Below are 19,870 nucleotides of genomic sequence, written 5' to 3'. Positions count from 1 at the left end.
TATATTTTATGTTTAACATATTATATTAAAAGCACAACGTCCTTAACGAAATGTCGTTTGCCTTTTCCACCCTTCTAAAAAGAGTTCAAACTAGGCAAAATAGACATTTGACTATTTTTCTACTATTTAGGATTGTCTTTTAATTATTTTCCTAATAAATAGGACTTTAAAATCAACTAAAACTTATTAAATCTTTAACTTATTTGAACTACCATTAAGAAATTCCTAATAGTTACACATTAAAATCAAAAGTTATACCTTATATAAGTTAAAAAAAACAATACGTATTATACATGTATGAAGAAATTGATTTCCCCTCTATCTAATTTAATGCTATTATTATTTAAACCCTAATAATGTGCTAATCGGGGACTTTTAATGTTTTAAAAATGATAATTATCATATCTAAGTAATAAAGTTATGGGCTTTATTTTTTAAAATATTTTCATTAATATCAAAGACTTCTTCTAGAGAGAGAGGCTCCACCATCTCTCTAGAAACTACCTAACAAAACCCATAACCTGAACCCACCGTCCAACACACTAATACCCTACCCCCGATACCACTGGAATCACCGGACTCTACTCAATCTGACATGGAAGAAGGCATACCTCATCCACCTTCCTATAAGGATGTGGTATTGAAAAAACAGGAAGATCCAGAGACTTCTTATGCTACCAATCCTAATACCCGATTTGAAAATGAAGATCCTCTAGATTCACCAACGGATCTAGATGCAATCACCCTCACATCGGAAGAACAAGATCGACTTTACCACCCATGGCGCTACTCTGTTATAATCAAGGTCTTTGGGAAAAGATTAATCACCAATACCTCGGAGGAAAACTAATTGACCTCTGGAACATCGATGAACCACTGGTATTAATAGATCTGGGCTCAGATTTCTATGTGGCTAAGTTTAAAGAAGAACAAAGTTTGTCCACAGTCCTATACGAGGGACCATGGTTCGTCGCAGGACAATTCTTATCAATCCGACGATGGGAACCAAACTTCATCCCAGCGGAATCAAAAATTGACGCTGCAGCCATTTGGGTATGAATATCACAATTACCGACCGAATTCTATGATAGGAAAATTCTGGAAAAGGTTGAAAGAAGGATTGGGTGACTCGTTAAAGTCGATGCATGCACTTCCTCCACTCTACGGGGAAGATATGTAAGGGTATGTGTTGAGATAAGTCTCAACATTCCGGTGCGAACATCGATTACAATCGGTTCTCACAAGCAGATGCTGGTGTATGAAGGGGAAGGGATACTCTGTGTGTGATGTGGTAGGATTGGCCATACCATTGCCAATTGCACCTACGCACCACCCATAACAATGCCCCTGGCTATAGGGACATAACAAATTTGCACTAAACCATCGGAGGAAAGCGAATGGAAGATAGTGAACTTTGGGCTGCGCAAACGAATTCCACCAAAAAAAGGTTGAAACGAAGGAAACATCAGTAAGGCAGCAACCAAAAGATAAAGCGGTTCAGGTAAAATCCTATGATGGGATGACGGGTAAGTTTTCTTAATTCTTAAAATTTCCACTACAAAGACCATAACAACTCCGGCAAGGGCAAGGAGGTGGCGGAGAGCTCTAGGGCTTATCCATCCGCTCGAGTCAGCATAGGCCAAAGACATTGGGCCCAGAAAAAAAAATGGGCCTATCCTTTTTAATCCAAATATTTCTCAGGCTTTTTCCACTTTTGGACAGGCCATGCCAAAAACAAAGCCCCAAACGAGCAAGGCCCAGCTCTCTCAACCTAGTGCTTACTCAGAACATTTCGCTGAGGGCCCATTGTCTGACTCATCCAAAATGATGGCCCACAATCGAAATCCTGATTTTCAAAAAACCACTACTAGAACTAGCAGTGGGCCTCAGAAGAAAAGCGAAATTATGATAATTCCCTTAAGGCAGCTGATACTTCTACCCAACCAGGTGTCATATCTAGTAATAACGAGGTAAAAAATCTTTTCCCTTCAACTGATATACCTTCTTATTTCCCGAAAACCACTGATTTGAACTGATTCTCTCAGCCCAAGGAGGATGTCATCACGTCCACCCCAGAATAATCATTACCATGGGGCAGACGTGATAGAGAGCAGCAAGAATGAGGCGTCCGCATTAAATGCCACTCCATCTCCAAAATATGCTCATCATCCGTTAAAAGAAAGCCAAACTCCTCCCTCTTCTCACTCTCTTCTTCTTCAAAAAACCCTATACCGTGTGAAACTACTGTTTCTGCCAAAAACACTAAAAAATCAAATGGCAGGAAACAATGAAAACCCTATGTCACAACTGAACTTCATCACAACTCCACCTCCTCCTGATCACATGCCAGCTTTGTGGCTAGAGATGGGTCTCCAAGGCCACTCAATAGCACTAAACCTGCAGGTAGAGGGGGAGGGGCGAGTGCTCATCATAGTCAAGGATGCAGAACTTCATAATTCTTAGGATATTGACTATTTAGACTATCGGTAAGATGATTGTAAGCTTAAATTCTAGTTTTTGCCCTTGTGGGGTCGGGGTTACCTTTTTTAGTCTATTTTTGGGTTCAGATTTACTTATAGAAATATGGATGTTGTTGGATTCGTATGATCGCGTAGAGTACTAATTTGACCATATTGAACCCGGATTCACAATAAATTACCATTTTAACCTTCAAGGATTGGGACGGGGTTTTAGGTTGGCTTTTTGGATTCGAATTCTTGTATGGCTTTATAAGTATCGTTCGACTCATATTCTCACGTAAATACCATAGTTGAACAGAGTGGGCTCGTTTGGAGGCTCAGAGGAAAGGGAAGGTTGTGGAGTGACTCTTCGGCTTCGGATTCAGGCAAGTTGAGACTTACTAAACCCTTTATATAGTGTTATATGTTGGTTAATATAATAAGGAACGTAATAGTGAATTAGTGGTCCCGTACTCGTGAGGTGACGAGAACTTGTGCGGGTACTGGTGTATCTATATAGGTAATTAAAGTATAAAAATATTATAATTGTGACAGAGATTATGTGTTTAGCCTTCGGGCCACGAGGATGGTGGATCAATCTATCTAGGTTGGTATGATTGTTGTTTATTTGGGCCATGAGAGCCATGATTGACTGAATACTTATGATTAATGACTTGAGTTGCATTTCATCACTCGACATCTCGTCTGAACTATGGAAAATGACTTATAATCTTGATATTGACATGATATTATGCATTCGCATGGTGTACGCATATCCATTCATACTTTCATGACACTATTACCATATGACTGGTAAATGACAAGACAAAAGCCTGGGAGGCCGGATATTAGATATGGTACATTGTTTGGAGTGATGATGATATTTCAGCCAATAGCTGGGACCCGATGTGATCTGGTATTCCGAGTGGGTATATGGACCTCATGAGTCCCCCATGAGTCACGTGAAACCTGCTGCAGAAACGTATGTATACCGGTGCATATGGCCATTCCATTGCATACTATTCACTTGCATTTGCACGCATTCCTTTATATTGCATACCATTTATGCTGTTTGTCTTGTTTTTATGCCATATGTGCCTAAAGTAGACAAAGATGGGATCTTTATGCTCAAACTTGTCATAATTGGTATAAATATGGGATCTTTATTCTTGAACTTGACTAAACTAAAGGAAAGACTGAACCTTTTCGGCTAAGCTGGAACAGAAATGGATTGTATGAACTGTTGCAGTGTATGTACCTTCTATACTTTTTGAGTTCTTATGAATTGTGGATTTTAAACTAGCAAGGTAAGAAGAGGAGTATCAGAAGTACCAACCCTCGCCATCACTATAGTTTAGAGTCGGTTAACGATGCTGCTGGGCACACGTGCTTCTCGTACTCACTCTGCACTTGCTGCACCTTTTTGTGTGCAGGTACAGATCCGGGTATGAGTTGAGCACTTTGGTTAGAGACTGTTGGAGCGCTTTGTGGAGTTCAGGGTATGCTGATGAGGGTCCCACAAAGATCAGACTTTCATTCTATCTTTTATTTTCTGTATTTCTTCATTTCAAACTATTTTTGTAGTATTCTCAGAATGTATTCAGATTTAGTTGCTCATGTACCGTGACTTATGATTTTGGGGGATTGTATTGACTTAGACTACTTATGTCCTTGTTTATTCAGAATTATTATGAGACTTATTATGATTTCCTTTACTTAATTCTACAACTTATTTATGTTTCGCGACTTAGCCTTATTTGGGGATTTTGGGTCGTGACAAATTTGAGAGCTCTAGGTTTAATAGTCTCACAAGTACATGAGCGGTCTCTAGTAGAGTCTTGCGGATCGGTACGATTACGTCCGTACCTATCTTTGATAGGCTACAAGGCATTTAGGAAATTTCACTTCTTTCATTCTTATCGTGCGTCCTTAACTTTATCGAATACTGAGTTCTTGTTTCACTCTTTCTCACAGATAGTGAGGACTAGATCAACCGTGGCTGGAGAGAAGGAGCCCGCACCTGTAACTGTATCTGTACCTGAGCTCGTTGCTAGGGCTGCTGTTCGAGGCAGGGGTAGGGGACGTTGCAGAGGCAGAGTTCGTGTAGCAGCACTAGCCCGAGGCCGAGCACCAGTGGCACCTTAGGGCCATGCTAGAGCAGCATCTCCCGAGCAGGAGGTGATTGAGGAGGATGATCCAGTCCATGCTGAGGAGGTTGGACCAGGACAGGCACCTCCGGGTTTCATTGCTACATCTGTGCTCCAGGACACTTTGGTCATATATTGGGCTTCCTAGAGAGAATGGCTCAGGCGGATGTTCTACCGACTATTTCTGATGGCTCACAGACTAGAGTGGGAGGACAGACTCCCGACCTTATGACTGCTCCAGGATTTCAGACTCCAGGGGCTAGGCCAACACCTGCTATGGCTTCCCGTTTCATGGGTATGCCAGTGCCTGGTTTTGCTTCACCCGACGCTGTACAACTTACAATGTCCGTGGATGAGCAAAAGATGTTTGTGCGTCTCAGTAAAATGGATCCTCCCAAGTATAATGGAGACCCCAAGGATGACACTTATGAGTTTCTGATCAGTTGTCATGAGAGGTTTCATAACCTCAGGTTAGTGGAGTCTCGTGGTGTGGATTACACGTCTTTCCAGATTGTTGGCTCCGACAAGCAGTAGTGGAGGTTGTTTGTTGAGACTAGACCAGAAAGGTCCCCTTCATTCACTCAGGCTTTATTGGAAAAGTTTGTGGCTCGTAGTATTTGAGAGAGAAGGAGGGCTCAGTTCGAGGGGTTATGCTAGGGGCGTATGTCTATGACAGAGTATGAGACCCAGTTCCACGCCTTATCTCGCCATGCTTTGATGATCCTTCCTGATGAGGCCGAGAGGGTGAGGAGGTTCACCAATGGATTGATTTGTCTCCTTCGCCTGATTGCAGCACAGATGGCTGCCACAGGGTCTTCCTTTTAGTAGATTGTTGATGCAGTTCGAGAGAGAGTGAGTTCATTAGACATGAGGATTATGAGGAGCGGGTGGTCAAGAGGCCCCGTTTTGGCACATATGTGGGTACCTCATCTGGAGGTAGAGGACACTTTGGTAGAGGTCATCAGCGTTCGATTGTTAGGCCAGTTGTTGCAGCTATGCCAGTTTCTGAGAGGGATCGATCATCGTATACTTCTTATGGCATATGGTAGTTGTCTTAGTGTTCTTATAGGCCATCTGGTCGTGGTGGACATTCGGGTGCCAGTTCTTCTTCTCAGCTAGCCATAGTTCCTAGGGGTTGTTTTGAGTGTGGAGTCCTTGGGCATTTCAAGAGGGATTGCCCTAGACTTAGGCACAGTGGTCAACATCAGGGTTCCCAGACTCCCTTTCCTAGGATAGTTGTACAGCCGGCTATAGGTGGTACTTAGGGTAGTAGAAGTAGTTCTTAGACAACTAGGGGAAGTACTCAGCCTGGCCGAGGTAGTGGCGGTGGGGTATTCAAACTTCGGGTGATCGTGCTTATTGTTATGCTTTTCCGGGTATACCTGAGGCAGAGGCCTTCAATGTAATTATCACAAGTATACTTTTAATTTTTCATCATTCTGCTATGATGTTATTTGATCTAGGCTCTACCTATTCTTATGTGTTTGCCTATTTAGCCTTTAATTTGGATTTGATGTGTGATTCCCTAGATTTGTCCATTCATGTTTCTACTCTTGTTGGGGATTCCGTAGTGGTAGACCGGTATATAGATATTGCGTAGTTACTTTGATAAGGTACGATACCCAGGTAGACTTGCAAGTCTTGGATATGGTGGAGTTCGATGCTATTATTGGGATGGATTGGTTATCTCCGTATCACACGATCTTGGATTGTCATGCCAAGACGGTTACTTTAGCCATGCAAGGTACTCCTCGCTTAGAGTGGAAGGGTACTCTTAGTCAATATTCGAAGAAGGTGATTTCATTTCTTAAGGCTCAAAGGATGGTGGAGAAGGGTTGTCTCTCTTATCTGGCTTATATTAGAGACACTAGTGTGGAGACTCATCTGTTAGAGTCAGTTCTGGTAGTACGAGAGTTTCCGAAGGGGTTCTTACATACCTTCCAGGTGTTCCACTCGATTGTGATATTGACTTCTGTATCGATTTAAAGTCGGGCACTCAACCTATTTCCATTCCGTTATATCAGATGGCACCAGTTGAGTTGAAAGAATTGAAGGAATAGTTGTAAGACTTGTTGAGAAAAGGGTTCATTCAGCCTTGTATTTTTTCATGGGGTGCTCCCGTGTTGTTCGTAAAGAAGAAAGATGGGTCTATGCGGATGTGTATTGATTATAGGCAGTTGAACAAGGTGACTATCAAGAACAAGTCTCCTATTCTGTGTATGGATGATTTGTTTGACCAGCTTCAAGGTACTTCTGTATTTTCCAAGATTGATTTGAGATCCGACTATCACCAGTTGAGGATTAGGGCTGAGGATGTCCCTAAGACATCTTTTTGGTTGCGATATAGTCATTATGAGTTCTTGGTGATGTCTTTTTGGTTGACTAATGCTCCCGCAGCCTTTATGGAGTTGATGAATGTAGTATTAAGGCCTTATTTGGGTTCTTTTGTGATTGTTTTCATCACCAACATCTTGATAAACTCTCGGAGTAGGGTGGAGCATGAGCAACATTTGAGGATTGTGCGTGGGGTTTTGAATGAGAAGAAGCATTATGCTAAGTTCTCAAAATGTGAGTTTTTGCTTAGTTCGGTGGCATTCTTAGGGCATGTGGTGACTAAGGATGGTATTATGGTAGATCCCAAGAAGATTGAGGTGGCTTGAGATTGGATTAGACCGGCTTCAGTCACCGAGGTTCAGAGCTTTGTGGGCCTCGCAAGTTATTATCGTCGTTTTATGGAGGGATTCTAATCCATTGCATCCCCGTTGACCAAATTGACTCAAAAGGAAGTGGCTTGTAATTGGTCTAATGAATGTGAGGCGAGCTTTCAAAAGCCCAAGACTTTGTTGAGTAGCGCTCTGTTTGACTGTACCTATCGATGGAGAGAGCTTTACGGTCTATTGTGATACTTCTGGAGTAGGTCTTGGTTGTGTGTTGATGCAGAAAAGGAATTACCACATTCATGACCTGGAGTTGACGGCGGTCGTGTTTACTTTGAAGATTTGGAGGCATTATCTCTATGGGGTACATTGTGAGGTGTTCACGGATCATCGTAACCTTCAGTATATTTTCAATCAAAAGGACCTCAATTTGAGACAGTAATGGTGGTTGGAGTTGCTCAAGCACTATGACATGACCATTCTTTATCATCTGGGCAAGGCCAATGTGGTGGCGTATGCCTTAAGTAGGAAAGCGGTGAGCATGGGTAGCTTGGAATTATTGCACACCGGAGAGCGTCCTTTGGATAATCATTTTGTGAGACTTGATATTTCAGAGCCTGGTAGGGCTCTAGCTTGTGTAGAGGCACGATCTTCCTTATTGGAGCAGATTCGAGCTCGGCAGTTTGAAGATACAAAGTTGTGCAAAATTCAGGACAAGGTGTTGCAAGGTGAGGCTAAGGAAGCTAGTCTTGATGGTGATGGAGTTTTGAGGATCAAGGGTCGGATTTATGTTCCGAGAGTGGGAGATTTGACTAGGTTGATCATGGAGGAGGCTCATTGTTCGAAGTATTCTATTCATCTAGGGGTTACAAAGATGTATCGTGATTTGAAGCAACATTATTGGTGGTGTCATATGAAGAGTGACATAATGGAGTTTGTGTCTCAGTGTTTGAATTACCCGCAAGTGAAGTGTGAGCACCAGAAGCCTGGTGGTATATTCAAACGATGTCCATACCTGAGTGGAAGTGGGAGAGGATTATTATGGACTTTGTGGTAGGATTGCCACACACTTTCGACAAGTTTGATGCTATTTGGGTCACCGTGGACAGATTGACCAAGTCTGCTAATTTCATTCCAATTCAGACTACTTACAATTCAGAGAGGTTGGCCAAGATCTACATTCGAGAGATAGTTCATTTGCATGGGCTGCCCATTTCTATTATTTCGGATCAAGGCACTCAGTTTACATCGCATTTCTGGAGGTCCATGCAGAAAGAGTTGGGTACTAGAGTGGAGCTTAGTACAACTCTTCACCCTCTGACTGACGGACAGTTAGAGCGGACTATTCAGGTTCTCGAGGATATGTTGCGAGCTTGCGTGATTGATTTCGTTGGTCATTGGGATCAGTTTCTACATTTGGCGGTGTTTGTTTACAATAATAGCTATCATTCGAGTATTGAGATGGCATCATTTGAGGCATTGTATGGTAAGAGGTGTCGTTCTCCGATTGGCTGGTCTGATGCTTTTGAGGTTAGGCCTTGGGGTATGGATTTGTTGAGGGATTCATTGGATAAAGTGAATTGATTCAGGAGAGACTTCTCACGGTTCAGAGTAGACAAAAGAGTTATGCGGACCGGAAGGTTCGTGATTTAGAGTTCATGGTTGGGGAGCGAGTTCTGTTGAATGTTTCACTCATGAAGGGCGTAATGAGGTTTGGGAAGAAAGGGAAGTTGAGTCCGAGGTTTATTGGCCCATTTGAGATAGTTTAGCGTGTTGGTGAGGTGGCTTATGAGTTAGCATTACCTCCGGGTCTTTCGGGTGTTCACCCAATTTTTCATGTTTTGATGCTGAAGAAGTACCATTCGGATGGTTCTCATGTGATTAGATGGGATTCGGTGTTGCTTGATCAGAATCTGACTTTTGAGGAGGAGCCGATAGCTATTTTGGACAGACAGGTTCGAAAGTTGAGATCGAAAGAAATAGCTTCAGTGAAAGTGCAATTGAGGCATCGTCCTGTTGAAGAGGCGACTTGGGAGACTGAGTTTGATATGCTGTCTAGATATCCCCAACTTTTCAAGGATCCATGTATCTTTCCATCTTTTACCGTTCGAGGACGATCGATATTTTTAGTGGTATTCGATGTAGCGAATCGCTAGGTCATTTTGAGATTTTCACCTAGAGTTTCCCAAAATACCCTTCTCGAGGTTTCGTTTGTGTATTTATGACTTTCGGGGATGGGTGGTATGGTTCCCGAGGCAATCGGGCAAGTTTCAAATCGATTTTGGTAAGTTGAGAAGTTTTAGAGTCAGAGAAATAGAGAAGTTTGACCAAAGTCAACACCAGGGATAGATGTGTCTTTTTCGTAGTTTTTTCGATTCCATTAGATTCGGAAGGTCATTTATGACTTAGTCGAGCCTTTGGTTCGAGTCACGAGACGTTTGGGTGTGATTTGGGTACTTGGTTGGGAAGTTGAGTTTTGGAAGTTTTGGAGTTAATTGTGGTCAACCCTGGATCAAGACGACCTCTTTTGGGAAATCCTAGTGCGCGAGCTAGTTCGTAATGTGTTTTATGATAGAAATACATATTTGGTTTGTGTCCGGGAGGTCCCGGGTGAGTTTTGGGTGTCGAGTCGAAAGTTAGCAAACACCAGAAAAATCTGGTGTGACTGAGTCTGGTTTGCTCGCAATTGCGAGTGTTTGGCCGCCTTTGCGGGACTCGCAATTGTGAGGTTCTGTTTGCTTTTGCGAACTTCAGGGAAAGGGGGAAGCTCGCATTTGTGAGCTACTACTCGCTTTTGCGAGCCAGGGCTTGCAAATGAGAAAACCCTTGGCTGTTTAGGATAAATTCCTCAAATTCGAACCCATTATTTCATTCACCCATTTTAGAAGTTCTAAAGCTCGGTTTTGAGAGATTTCAAGTGCCAAATTCAAGTTTCTTCTTGGGGATAAGATTCTAAGCTTAATCTTAGTGATTATTAATTATTCCTTTCATTATTTTATCATTCCTTCCGTGATTTCCAAAGTAGTAAGTTAGGGTTTTCCATGGATTTTGCGGTTTTTATTCAAATAGTGGAATTGTTGGCTCAAAAGTGATTAGAACTTCATGATTCTTAGGATATTGACTATATAGACTATGGGCAAGATGATTGTAGGCTTAAATTTTAGTTTTGCCTTTGTGGGGTTACCTTTTTAGTCTATTTTTGGGTTCAGATTTAATTATAGCAATATGGGTGTTATTGGATTCATATGATCGCGTAGAGTACTAATTTGACCATATTGAACTCGGGTTTGTGATAAATTACTGTTTTAACCTTTGGGGTTTGGGATGGGATTTTAGGTTGGCTTTTTGGACTCGAATTCTTATATGGCTTATGGGTATCGTTAGACTCATATTCTCATGTAAATACCATAGTTGAATAGAGTGGGCTCGTTCAGAGGCTTAGATGAAAGGTAAGGCGGTGGAGTGACTCTTCAACTTCGGATTCAGGTAAGTTGAGACTTACTAGACCCTTTATATAATGTTATGTGTTAGTTATTATAATAAGGGGCGTAATGAGGAATCAGGGGTCCCGTACTCGTGAGGTGACGAGCACTTATACGGGTACCGGTGTATCTGTATGGGTAATTAAAGTATAAAAGTATTATAATAGTGACGGAGATTATGTGTTTAGCCTTCAGGCCATGAGGATGGTGGATAAATCCATCTAGGTTGGTATGATTGCTGTTTATTTGGGCCATGAGAGCCATGATTGACTGAATACTTGTGATTAATGACTTGAGTTGCATTTCACCACTCCACATCTCCTCTGAACTATGAAAAAAGACTTATAATCTTGATATTGACTTGATATTATGCATTCGCATGGTGTACGCATACCCATTCATACTTTCATGACACTATTAGCATATGACTAGTAAATGATAAGACAGGGGCCTGCGAGGCAGAATATTAGATATGGTACATGGTTTGGAGTGATAGTGATATTTCAGCGAACAGATGACTCGATGTGATCTGGGAGATCTGGTATTCCGGGTGGGTATATAGACCTCATGAGTCCCCCCATGGGTCACGTGAAACCTGCTGCAAGAGCGTGTGTATACCAATGCGTATGGCCATTGCATTGCATACTAGTCATTTGCATCTCCACGCATTCCTTTATATTGCACACCATTTATGTTGTTTGTCTTGTTTTCATGCCTTATGTGCACAAGTAGATAAAGATGGGATCTTTATGCTAATATTTGTCATAATTGGTATAAAGATGGGATCTTTATTCTTAAACTTGACTAAGACCACTATGATATTCTATGGCTGGACAACTCAAGAAAATATAAACATGGACTGTTAAGGCCACCATATCATATGCTGACACTATAGGGCTGGCAAGGCCACCAGACATACTAAACATGTGTCTACAAAGCCACTAGAAGTGTCTGACATCAAAACATGGTCGGGACAGGGCCCCAGCCTACCTATGAAGTCTATAGGCATGATATGTAAAATTGACAACTAGACTCGGCTGCACTCCGGATGAAATGGCGTATTACCGATCCTCCGCTGAATATCAACCCTGCCTACTGTGAGGGCTCTCCAAACTGGATGCCTGAACCTGTAGGCATGAAATGCAGCGCCCCAATAATGGGATGCCAGTACAAAGAAATGTACCAAGTATGTAAGAGTAACTGAAACTGAACTGATATACATGATATACTGAATACAAACTGAGGAGTCAATGATAATCTGGAAACATATCTACCTGTCTCTGTCTCATATCATGAATGCAATATTGAAAATAAACTATCTGGCTCATGTGGGGTCTGGTGTATAAGTGCATAGCCCTAAAGGCAACATGAATGGCCCGAAGGCAGTGCATAGCCCCGAAGGCAAATGTAAATAGCCTTGAAGGCAAACTGTATCTCTGTATAGCGCCGAAGGCAATGCGCATATTTCTATAGCCCCGAAGGAAAATGTATATAATGATGAATGCATAGCCCCGAAGACAACTATATCTCTGTATAGCCCCGAAGGCAATGCGGATATATGTATAGCCCTGACGGCAAAATGTATATGATGATGAATGCACAGGCCTGAAGGCAAATGTATGCAATGATGCTGTAAATGATATGTATACCTAACTCTAGAGCTCATGAATATAAATAATGTATAATTAAAACTTTGCTGGAAGGATATGAATTAACATACTGGAATACTCTAGCTCGTCTTATCGTATCACGAGACATCTGAGCTCACCTGGATACACTGTCTATACTGTGGAACTGTTATGCTATATGACTCTTATCTGTAATACGATTCTGACTATCATATACGGTATCTGATTACTTACGTCTGCTAGATTATATACCCTAAGGCTAAACTGAAACATAAAAGTGGCACTTACACCTTTCATATCAGACAATCTGTAAGGCTCGTGTCTTATGCATATTCAACTTCATAACAATCATACAAGCATCAATCAACAATAGTAAGTAAGCTCTTATCTGTAAACTTATAAACTCATAACTAACTAGCTGTGATTGGTAAGTGCAATCTTCTTAAGCCACTTGCTAGATTTCTTACTCATATTCCACTTTCCTTAACTTTAAGAAGTTTTTGTCACAACCCAAATCGGTGGGCCATGACTAGTGCCCGAGTTGACCACTCGTATACGAACATAATCAGACTGATGCTAAGGACAATGTGGAAATCTGTAAAAGCATGCTGTAGAATCATAATGCCATATATCAGAATGAACCTGTCTCCTGAGGAGCCACAGCTAACCAAAACATAACAAATATGCAAGCCGACAAGTCTGCCACTATACACGGGGACATCCAAGACGAACTACATCGATATGGCTGACCAAACCACATATACGCAACCCACATATGTCTACAGACCTCTAAGAGTATAACAAAGCCTATGTCGAAAGGACACGTAGCAAAATGACTCAAGCTCGGAACAATAGAGCTCTCCAAGCGTACCGAGCAAGTCTTAGACCGGAGGATCACCAAACCGAGTGTACGTACGTGCGGGCATGAAACGCGCCCTCGAAGAGCGGGTCGATCGAAAATGTACCGAGTATGTAAAGCACGAAGTCCGAATGGAGATCATAACCGAGTAAAAGATGACAAGAGACAAATATGATAATCAAGTAATACCAAATCATCCGTACCTTATGAAATGAGTCATATATATATATAATATACCGTACCGCCCATTATGGGACTCGGTGTATGAAGTCATATACATATATATCGTACCCCGCCCTCACAGTGAGGGACTCGGTGAAATCATCATATATATACCGTACCCGGCCCCTCTAGTGAGGGACTCGGTGAAATCATCATATATATACCGTACCCGGCCCTCTAGTGAGGGACTCGGTGAAATCATCATATATATACCGTACCCGGCCCTCTAGTGAGGGACTCGGTGAAATCATCATATATATACCGTACCCGTCCCTCGAGTGAGGGGCTCGGTAAAATCATCATATAGATACCGTACCCGGCCCTCTAGTGAGGGACTCGATGAACAATGCAATGAAACTGTGCACGAATTCGTACCCGGCCCGGGACTCGGTGAATGATATATTAACGGTATGCATGAGTAGAATATCATGAGCAACCATATGCAAAATAAATCATCATCTGAGACACAATAGAATAATCAGAACGAACCAACACTTGAGAATTAAAGACAACTATCATGTTAAGCACTATTGAGAACTAGAGTTCCTTGGAGTCATAGATGTTCGTTGTTCGCTCGCCTTTATGTAATTCATGTCATAAAGAAAGAAAGGGTAACTTTACATACACTTTGGAGCCTTTAGAAGTGTAGTCATCATCAATGAATAAAATTGAGAAAATCTAGATGTAGCTCCACATTCTCATACTCACTTTGAAATCATAAACTTGAGTTCTTAAAATACAAAATCATCATTATCGTCGTCACCATCATAAAGTCATTCCTATCCTTGACATCATGAGAAGTTTTAAGAACCATGGACTTTTAGCTTTTGAAGACAAGAAGGTTACGGAAACATTTATGAAGTCATACCATAGGAATCATGCCTGTGAAAGAAAGGGGACGAGCCTTAACATACCTGTTCAACCTCCAATTATCTACACTTATTCATCCGAGCTCGAAAGTCTACATTTAAGAGGATTCACACAATCGTTAGACTCATCGTAGTATATTTGTGCTAAGCTCTCAAGTCAAACTATTTTATATTCGCTTGAAAATCAAAGATTTCCCCTGTTTATATGCCTAGCCCGGAATCTCAATTCATCAACCAACAACAACAACAACAATACCAACATCAATAACATCATTTCCAACACCAATATGTACCATAAAACAAAATCACACGCCGTTTTCCAACTTCCATAACTAACCAACTTACTACACAATTATTTAACGACTTTATCTCCGTAAATAAGCCTTAAATAATACCAAAAGAGAAAGATTCATACCTCTTTTCTTGTTAAGACAGCAATATCCTCAATATCCACGCTAAAGTCCACCACAAAACAATACTAGAATCACAACCATGTGTTACCCGGACCTAAACCACTACTCCGCTACTTGAAAATTGCTCACTTTTTTATTCCCTCACTCTCTCTCTTCTAATTTCTGGATTTTTCTGGGCAAATCTGATGTAAAAAGGGGGTTATTACCCTTTTTATAGGGGTCAAATTCGGGTCGGGTTACTGTAGAAGCGACCGTAGCAAGTCATTCTTAGCACGCGTTTCCTCGCCTCCGTCACCGAACTTGTAATGTCCATAATTCTCTACTCCGGTGTCTTATCGACGAGCGGTTTGTTGCGTTGAAAACTAGACTCGACGAAATTCATTTTAGGCTTTTGTTTCACTTCAAAACACTTCATATGCTAAGAGATATTCTGTCACACCCCAATCCTGATAGGGCATGACGGGAACCCGACTCTCATCAGAGTCGAGCGAACCCTCAGACATTCGCTCTATCGAAACTTGTCATTTCAAAAAATTTTAAGAACATAAAACTTTTCCAAATAGAAATAATCTAAATACATAATATTTTAAAGTACACAAATGATTCAACTGCCGCGACTGACACCCAAAAACCTACTCGGCTGAGTGCCATACAACTATTCCATCAAGGAGTCACAACTTCTCCCTTATCGTTAATTCAAAGAAAACATTTAGTCACAAATAAAATCTTTACAAAGGGAACAAAGCATAAAGACACATCGACCTATATGGTCGCTTTACTAACCGTCGACTCCTCGACGCTCTATCCACGGACACCGTCTCGTAAAAGTCTCTAACATACACGAGATACCATAATATAAGTACTCGACTCGAACACTCCGAACCGAGATGAGCTCACCAATCCGGTACCGATAGCCTGGAAACATCCTATAGCCAACGTCTCCTACTCATCCGTATACACCGCGTGGCACGAAACGCAGCCCACGAAGAAAGCGGGGGTCGGTACGAATAGTGTACTAAGTATGTAAGGCAGGAATAACATCACAATAAGAAGTATAGGACATAACAGGATAAAGATGACCCGTACATTTGATTGCCTCTTAAGGCGGATACCATACATGCAAATTTAACCTTTTTAAATCAATATGTACATAAAATCATGGAAGACATCTAAAACATTTTAATGAATGTGCAAAGATAAATTAAAACATCACAACAAAGGCCACAGCACACCCCCTGTCAACTGTGCCATATATATACACATCACAACAAAGGCCACAGCACACCTCCTGTCAACTGTGCCATATATATATATACATCACAACAATGGCCACAACACACCCCCTGTCAACTGTGCCATATATATATATATATATACATATATATATACACACACATCACAACAATGTCCACAGCACAACCCCCACAAAGACACCCCCTGTCAACTGTGCCATGTATATACACATCACAACAATGGCCACAGCACACCCCCTGTCAACTGTGCCATGTATATACACATCACAACCAAGGCCACAACATCACCTCTGTCAACTGGGCCTGGGAATACACAACAAAGGTCACAGCGTTACCCCTTGTCAACTGTGACTTATTTATACATGAAGAATGAAAATGAGTGCAACGCATAATCGAAATGAAATAGTAGGACTCTTTAATGTCACAGAATAACCATATACATATATTATACTCTTAGCATGCATAGGAGTTCAAATAAAAACATATCGCTCTATCCCACCTTGGAGGAACAATTTATAAGGTGAGATCAACAACAATGACGTAAAATCGAGAAAATCATGAAATAGCTTAACATTTTCATATCATCATTGAAATCATACTTGAGACCTTTAAGCATAAAATCATCCTCACGTAACCCTCATAAAACATTCTCATTTTTAACGTCATAAGAAGCTTTAAGAGTTATAAACTTCTAGCTTTTGAAAACAAGGAGGTTATGGAAACATTTATGGAATCATGCCTTTGAAAGAAAGCGATGAGCCTTAACATACACAAGCTCGCTTCTCGACTTTCCAACCTACCTCCTATCTTGAAATCTACATATAAAATCATTCATTATATTATTAGGCTTGTTGTCATATACTTATCCTAAGTCTCCAAATAAATCTTTCTAGAATCTGCCGAAATTTCGGCCGCATCTCCTCTGTTTATATGCCTAGCCCAAAACCTTAACTCAGCAACCAACAACAAAAACAACAATACCAACATCAACAACAATATTATTAACACCAAAATATTCCTTAAACATCCCACACAATGTTTTATCCAATTTTCGGACCCATAAATTCCTTATACGCTCATTTAGTAACTTTTCATCCGTAGATAAGTTTAAATCAATACTAATAAAGAAAAGTTCATACCTTTCACCCGCTAGAATTGTAATATCTTCGATTATCACCTTGAATCCAAGCCAAGTTTCACCGCAATACGATGGTATAATCGCAACTACGCGCTGTCCAACCTTAAATCCGGAGATTATACTTAATTCGCGTTGAAATCTAGTGGATAGAAGTTGGGAGAATTTTCTAGAATGTTTGGGAAATATTTGGAGGATTCTTGGCTGAAAAATGAGGTTTTGGATCAGATTTGGTCCTTAAATAGTGGGTCAAATTCGGGTCGGGTCACTGTAGCAGTACTGTAGCAAGTCGGTACTGTAGCAGCACTGTAGCACGCGTTTTTGCTTTGTCAGCCGAACTTGTAACGTCCATAATTCTCTACTCCGATGTCCTATCGACGAGTGGTTTATTGGGTTGGAAACTAGACTCGACGAACTTCATTTTAGGCTTTTACTTTGCTTCAAAACTCCTCATCTACTAAAAGATATTCTTTCTCCAAGTTGGGCCAGAATTACCCCTCATATTCTCTTCCAAGTTCCAACAAATTTAATTTCCTTAATTCACTTGCCCTTCAATCCTTCCATAGCTTACAATATGCACTTAAACCCTTATAACCATAAGTTAAAAACATATAAGATCATATACCTCCTGAACGGTAACTCGAATCTCAACATACGAAACTACGGGGTGTAACATATTCGCCCCTCAAGTTGGACCAAAAGTTTCACACAAAACTTCACCCATCCTTTCTCCAAAGTCATACTACTCCATTTCTTCCACTCATTTCCTTATAAAAAACTTCCGGTATACCTTATATACAACCTTCACTCATTAAATATACTTAATAATGCTTGCTCCTTACATTCCAAAGTGATTTTACTTAACCATAACTCAACGTACTTATGTTTCAAATTTGATAAGTGCTCTTCGAAGATACGGGGTGTAACAGTTTTCTAACTACCTTAGGAAGCGTATGACTATCTTCATTTGAACATTATGATCTGTTTCTAGAAATTATATGATTCTATCTTCTATAAGTTATGCGATACTTCTAGCATGTTAGACTGATCATATCAAACTATCAATCAATAAGTAATAAACTATGGGCTCATATTCTATCAACTGATAACCTCATTAGGCGACTTGCTGTGATTTGTAACTTACAACTCGTAACTCGTATTCTCATTTGGCGGCGTATTCTGCCTCTTAACTCGTATACTGTTTTACTTAACTTAGGAGTGGTATAGCAATCTTTATAAACATATCATTATCTTGTAATCATATAGCTGTAACTATTGAATGTCATGATACTTGTTAAATCGTACTCTTCTCTTATTCTGCAAACTGTATACTATCTTTAGCTCATTAACTTATTCGTGTGACTATCAACTAAGTGTTCACTTCTCAATATATACAAGGCACTAGATTTCTCGAAGGCTCTACTTACTTCTAAGGAATGCTAAGGAAGTTGCAAACGTTACTACTCATTTCATCTTAAATAACTACTCGTAGGGACATAACCCGTACTAAGTTGCCCGAAGGCCTTATCTACTCGTAAGAATACTTTGAGGGAATTACATCAAGAGACACCTCTTATACTCGCATATAACTACCTGCAAACTCACGACGGATCTCAAAGAGTTGGAAGGAAACATATATGATATCTCGTCCCCTTGAACTTCTTATAAGGGCGACGTGACTTACGGAATCATGCCAAAAGAAAGAACGGAAGGCCTTACATACCTTAGAAATGAATCTCCGATGTTGTCAATGGAGCTCGCCTTGTTACAATCAGTCTACAACAAGAAACAATACCATTACCAACAAGAAGAACACACCAAGTAGCTAACGAGCAACTTCTTATAAGGGCGACGTGACTTACGAAATCATGCCGAAAGAAAGAAAGAAAGGCCTTACATACCTTAGAAATGAATCTACGATGTCGTCAATGGAGCTCGCCTTGTTACAATCAGTCTACAACAAGAAACAATACCATTACCAACAAGAAGAACACACCAACTAGCTAACGAGCGACACACTCATTCTACGACAACATCCCTCTAGTCAAGAACAATATCAACACAACAATAATCAGCCATTATATGTCCGGCACATGAAGAACAACAAGAACAGCCCCTTAAAATGTCACAAAAAACACCCTTATAACCAACAACTATACAATAAGCTTTTCGACTAACACAACGATACATCAATGGCAAGCTCGATTTATAACTAACAAGACTACACTTTAAAGCCTTTATTCTTTCAAAATACATATCAACAGCAATTAAAACAACATACCCAGGTTATCTCATCAATTTCCAGCCATGGAATACCATAAGGACAACCTCAAAATAGTTCAACAAGCAACAACATCACAACTACGATTTTCGATCTTTCTTTTACAGGTTTTCAACCGTGCAAGCTAGCTATGACTTCTAAATGCTCAAACGCATGAAGGAGGATTATAATCTTACCTTATTAAACTTAGAACAAATCTCTACACGAGCTGGAACCATCCCAAAATCAGAAACCACAAGAAGAACAAGAAACTCCCTGGCACCATGGGATTCCCGGCGTTCGATTTGCATTTTTTTTCATTGGATTTCACTGTTGGATGGTTGGGGATCTCTTAGAGAGAATTTGGGAACTCTTAGGAACTTTGTGGAGGTGAAAAATGATGAGATACAAGGGCTGGAGCTCTTAAGTAACATGATAAAGTCGGCCACCGCCTCAAGTGGGTCCCAAGTTGGCTGCCTGCGCAGT

The sequence above is a fragment of the Lycium ferocissimum genome, chromosome 6, assembly GCF_029784015.1.
Source record: "Lycium ferocissimum isolate CSIRO_LF1 chromosome 6, AGI_CSIRO_Lferr_CH_V1, whole genome shotgun sequence".
Classification (NCBI taxonomy): domain Eukaryota; kingdom Viridiplantae; phylum Streptophyta; class Magnoliopsida; order Solanales; family Solanaceae; genus Lycium; species Lycium ferocissimum.
The sequence above is the reverse complement of the archived record's forward strand: the minus strand, read 5'-3'. Positions refer to the sequence as shown.